Source organism: Platichthys flesus, chromosome 20, assembly GCF_949316205.1.
Source record: "Platichthys flesus chromosome 20, fPlaFle2.1, whole genome shotgun sequence".
Classification (NCBI taxonomy): Eukaryota; Metazoa; Chordata; class Actinopteri; order Pleuronectiformes; family Pleuronectidae; genus Platichthys; species Platichthys flesus.
In genome coordinates this window covers 16,961,681-16,967,964 of record NC_084964.1, presented here as the reverse complement: position 1 = coordinate 16,967,964, position 6,284 = coordinate 16,961,681, and positions in this window count along the sequence as shown.

Sequence of the window (6,284 nt, the reverse complement as noted above, 5' to 3'; positions counted from 1 at the left end):
TTAAAAAAATGTGAATCAGATATAAAACAAATCTATAATGAAAATGAAATTAACTAAAATAAAAACAATTGAAATAACATTTCATCATAACACATGTAGTTTGAACAATATCGCAACATATTTCCCCATTTATTATTCATTTATTCAGATATTTAAACATGTTATTCATGGTTTATTTATTTGAAATTATCTATTCCATTATTATTTGATATCGTCGCTCCGTGGCTCCATACGGTTTCTTTAGTATTTCGCCTTAAGACAGGACAAAATCCTTCTGTTATCCATCCTGAGCCAAATGAGACTGATCACTGGAGGCTTCACCAGTCACAACACAAGGAACAATGAGGGACTCTTATAGGAGGACGACCTGTACTTCGCTGGTTTCCTCAATCTGCATGAAATATGGAGACGTGCGTGTGGTCGGTGCAGCGATGGTGACAAAACACTACAATAATATACATCAACGGCCTGTCAAAACAATTAGGCAGAGTGTGGTGAGTGACATGGCAAAGTAACGGTGCGTGAAAAGACATGCTGTTTCCCACTGGTTTCATATTTTATGTCACTGTGGGCCCAGTGATGGTGTTACAAGTGTGAAAATATTGTGATAGGTCAGAGTAAATTATGGTTGAAGGTACGTTGATGACTTTTTGTTAGAGGGTAAATGTGGAGAAACTGTAAAGGAAGTCTGAAGATTTTAAAAGAAGATAGAAGGTAAGACAACAAGGTTAAATGTATATACATGCATATTCTGTGTGTGGACTGTGGGAGGAAGCTGAGTTACCTGGAGAAAACCCACACAGACACAGGGAGAACATACAAACTCCCAACTAAGAGGGGCAAACCGCTTGACCACCGTACCAGCCTGCATGTAAACAATACATTTTTATCACTTTTGAAAAGCTTGTAAAAAATGACTTTTTAATAAAAAAGACACCTCCTCATGAGACCTCCTACACTCGGCTCCCTGTTCAATTAAAAGGCGTAATTAAGCAGCAGTCTTTAACCCTCCTGCTTCCTCCAGTCTGACCTGCTTCTGTTTATCCAAATCACAAATGGCATCGGCGGGTTCTGACCCAGCCCCTGCTCCCGGGTTCGGTTTCTAAGTGAACCGTGGCCCGAATGCAAAACACATTCCCCCAGCTAACCGTTGCTAACCTCCAGTGAGTCGTTAGTGAGGAATGCTGATGTGTGAAAGGAACCATGTGTGCAGGAGTGACATGCTGGTGAAAGAGGATAGGCTGTGGCCAGTTTGGATGACCAGATGAGTTTTGGCAACACGTTGAAGAAAGTGAAAAAAAAGGCCGCTCTCACTAAATTGATAACAATAAGAACAAATCTGTGTGTTTCTGTGCACTTTACCAGTACATTAATATAAAAATTTATAATAAATACAATAAATACAATGGCAAATACACATTTCAATTACAGGAAAAAGAGAAATCAAGTGAGGATTTTCCATGTGGTATCCCTCCCTCCTGAACAGTTACCGTGTTTAATGTGATTTACAACATGTTATGGTCTATTTTATGACTCGGTCACAGTCTGAGAGTGACACGATTATTTACTCAGCAAATCACCGCTGGGATGAAGAGAGGACGTGGAAACTGGATTCCCCCGTGGACCGTCCACACATGAGCGGTTGGGAAACCTTGGCAGTGACAAGACCTTTCCACAGGTTTGTCATGATAACACAACAACACATCATAATCTCTCGGGGGCGTCGTCCTTCACGTCTCAAAGGAAATGACGCCCTGGTTTGAATTAACCATAACGATTCTTCATTAAACTTGACTTGTGTGCTTGCATCATCCAAAATCGAAAAATGTCAAACCCAGAGAGAGAGAATCAAAGTTACATGGTACATTTACTTTTGGCGGAGAAACTGAGCTTCAAATTATATTTGTAACTACTCTCAGTACTGAAAGGAAACAGTCCCAAATACTTGACCCCAGTCTTCTAACCTGTATCGTTTACGCCTCATACCATGCAAGTTAGCACAGTGTTCTTCCAGGAGGCCGTCAGTGACAGGGGGTCAGAGGTCGGAAGCATCTTCATCTTTACGACCAGCTGTAGAACACGTCCCGGAGGATGTCACCAGGCGCTCCACATGATGGACGGCTGACTGTAGCAGATAATCCCAGACAAGGGCACACGTGTTCTCTTTGGTCTCGGCACACCGAAACAGGGGATCAAACTCGCGGCGCGGCCTTTGAAAGTAACTAAAAGTTGTCGCTGGGTGGAGCAGTAGAGAGGACAGGACTGCTCACTGGGGGCAAAGGTCAACATCTGATAAGCTAATAGACGTAGAGTGGGTTTCTTTTGCGTCTGAGGTACGAGTAAGCATGAAGTTTAGGGTCAGTTTCCAATTTGTGTCCTGTTTTGTAAACAATGAATTTGAGCGTGAGCTACTTGAGAGCGAAATACCATCCTCCCGATCCTGAAAAATTCAAAAACAAGTTCATGTTTGATCTTTCATCGTCCACTCACGTCCATAAACCTTCATAACCAGAAAAACAACTCAGCTAGGTTTTCACGGAGGTCTCCTCTGTGTAGGAGAACAAGGCAAGTATGAACTTTAACTTGAATATTCTCACCAGTATAAATGTCAAAGTCAATGTAGGACATGAGATGAAATAATCCAATTGTGAAAACACTTGTATATTGTGCTCCGTTTCTCTCGGGGACCTTGAGAAAGTTATCCGCCCCCATATGTTGGCTTGGTTTCGGAGAAACTTGATGTTGGGGAGTTGTATCATGGGAAAAGTAGCGTCCAGTAATTTACATTTACAAGGAACTGGAAATCAGGATGTCTTGGCTTCTACTGCTGGGATTTTTTTGCTATTTTATTTATAATCTATCAATACACAGCCTCCACAGCTTCACCCGCTGGAATATCACTGATCCCCACAAACCTCACAGCCTCTTCATTCACCTCCTATTGACCCGAAATGCTCTTATTCATCAAGACAGTCCCAAAAACATATGGCTAAAGTGTCAGCCGTTTATAATATAATTTCAGTAAATACACAGCTGATGTTATTATCCCTTCATGGTAGCATCTCAAATATCTATTTATCAACTTTTAAATCTTTGGCCAAACTGTGTAAGTAGTGTTTTGTCATATGATCTCATAGGGAATGTAATCATTTGTGAGTGAGTTGTGTTCTTAGTCCTGTTAATTTAATTTTAATTACTTGGTGTATTTCCACTGTAAATATACTGTGTGGTACGACACAGTGTTTCTCCTCGATCCCTCTCAGTGTTGCACTGTGTTTACACTTGGCTGCTCAGAGGGGACCACGTAACCCATCGCTTTTACAAGCTGTCCGTCTATAAAAATGAAGTGATGTGGTATCCCACTCTGTTCTATTATTCTGCTCCTCTTCCTCCTCACCCACCTGCCTCCGTTGGCTGGAACAGAGCGTCGGGGCTCTGCCGGCAACGCGCCCAATTAAGTGAAGAGTGATGAAATTATATCTCAGGCCCCGACAAATGGAGGGACGGGAGGAAGGAGAGGCAAAGTGGGAAAGAGGGAGAGTCCATTCTGTTTCCTCTGGGGCCATGGGAAATTCTATTAGGCCTATAATAGAGCCATTTTTCACCTCCGTCCACATCAGTCTCTGGTACAATTCCTCCTCCTGTCCTTTCTTACCTCGTCTCTCCTCTTTAAGACTGCTACTCTTCTCTCTCATCTCTCCAAGGAAAACACCTTTCTATTCCATTCTCTTCTCAGTCTGGGGCTTTGTTCTTTTATTATACTGCTGTATGCTAACAGTCGTATGTGGCCGCAAACCAATCAAAACAAAGAGTCAAGTCATTTATAATACTGTTAATTTTGGGATAAATATAATGCTGTAGTCACAGGGTTACTTTGAGGAAACACTCTTGTTGATTGAGGGGTTATAAAAACGTCTGCAGCCTAAAAAGCAGGTGATTAAATCTTAATGAAGGTTAATGTGCCTCGGAGAGATGTGGCTTTTATCCTCCACAATCACTACACTTTCAGTGATGATTAAGCTTTAATGATTTGAGCAGGAAGTGACAAAATAAGGAACCCTGACACAATTCACAAAGTCTCTTTCAGAAGACTTATAACTTGGTGAGACATTCCACCCAGTGGCTTTGTGGCCAGAAAAGGGATTTATTTGTTTGTCATGGTTTGGTTCAGGGAGGAAATTCCTTGCAAACATTATTGGTGTAATTGCATTTAATGTAAAAGCTGCATATGCTGCCTGCTCACCAGGTGCCACAGTCAACTGTGTCGTCGGAAAATTTTCTGCCAGGAAACTGCTTTGAAAGAGAGAATCAATCTGTTTGTCACTGTAACAACAAACGTGCAAACCACACGAGCAGGTTGTTTAAAATGTTGACTTCACTCATCGCCTGTTCGTGTGAACGGTTTGTACAAGCCGGACATCTGATTCCTTTGTGAGACGAGTGAGTCACTGAACCAACAGAGCCCTGGTGTCATAACACAAAAAAGATCTACAGCACGGCAAAACAATTGCACCAAGACAACAAGTTCCCTCCAGAGCCTGATCTGCACCTAGAGACACGACACTGATACTCCGGGGCAGCTGTCGGCTTCCAATGCCCAACACAGAGGATCGGCTTTGAAACCAATTAGCCTGAAATACTTGATATTAAAACATAGTTTTTATGTCAGTGGACGTCATTAGACGACCTCAAATGACACGTTACTGAGAATAAGACCAAACGAATATGTTCTGTAGACAGGAATCATAAGATGTCAAGAAATTAAACCTTGAAAATGAGTTGAAGACTGTAAACAACAAAGCTGTGAAAAACAATCTTCCTCCTCCTCCTCCTGCTACAGACTCACTCAGCCAATCATTATCAGTGGCTTATGGTTGCTAAGAGCCAATGATAAATGTTGCTGTGTTGACGACATTCTAACTTAATTAACCCGGCATTACTTTCCTAACATAACCCATTCAACTCAATTAACCCTCCAGAGCGTCTCCTGTGCAGACGACTTCAGAGGTTTCCCCAACATTAGCAGCTCTTTATCAGAGTCAGGGAAGTTTCTGCTCTGGGAGACACGGTCAAATTCATTATCTGCAATAATGTAGTGACTGACTCACCAAGTCAATGGTAAAACAAAACTCTCTTGAGGCTTTAAGAGTGGAAACTTACCCTTTGAATCACTTTTAGGCGATAGTGTGCTGCACAGAGAGATCAGGTGACCGATTTAACATGAAAAGATCTGTTAAAGACGCATGGAGCTAGCATTAGCTGATAAAATCGTCCAGGTGGCTGCAGTCCGAGAAACAAGAACCCTGTTTGTCAACCTCTGAGTGAAATCAGAGAATAGCTCATGATTTCAAGTAGTAAACCAACTACAGTTATCAATATAAACTAAATGTGCCACTCAGCAGCATAAGCTTAAATGTTACCTAGGGGGTTGAGGCGTAGTGGACGATCACTTGCCTCATGGTCTGGGGACTTTGTCAGAACTTCCTCCATCGTCTCAATGTTTGTTTCCAGATCCTCTCAACTCTGTGCTGCCCTCTAGTGGATGTGTTTCTTAACAGCCACGGTAAAGGACATATGGAAGTGTGTCGGCAGTGGACGTTACATCGCTGGAAACAGACGTATCACTTTTTATACATAAAGGCAGCAGAGCTGAGCCTTCAGTGTCTCCATGAATGAGACTTGTGACACTTCCACTGTATCTGGTATCTGGTCTGTGCTCTGCACACAGGAAACTGGAAATCTGTCGCTGTTCTGCCTCATGAAATCTGATTAGCCTTCAAAATAGCCAAAGACAAGCGCTGATGTGCTGCATCTCATGTAATGCACAGTTTCGAGTTTCAATCCCGGCTCAACGCAGGTATAGAGTGATGGTCATGATGTCACATTGATATGGCCTCCAAATAAGAGAGTGATGTAATGTTGCACTGCGGATGTGGAAGAGGACACTGGAGCGGATTATTGTGCTCCAGCAGATAATACAGCTCTCCAGAATGGCACGGACCTTTTCCCACATCTCTCTCAACATCCAAGAAAGAGCCTGTGGGTTTCAATTCTTCATCTCAGATTTGTTCTTGCTATATGAAGTCATTGACACCATGGTAAGCCTGTGTTTTCTGATAGCGTCTAGTGAATGGAGACATCACTGAGCCAGAGAGGCCAAAAATCTTTTGCGTAAGGTAAGAAAGGACCCCCCCCCCCCTCCTTCCCTCCTCCGCCCCACCCTGCCAGTATATGAAGATGATACAGCATTCCTTCAAACAAGATTCCTCAAGAGAAAGTCCTGA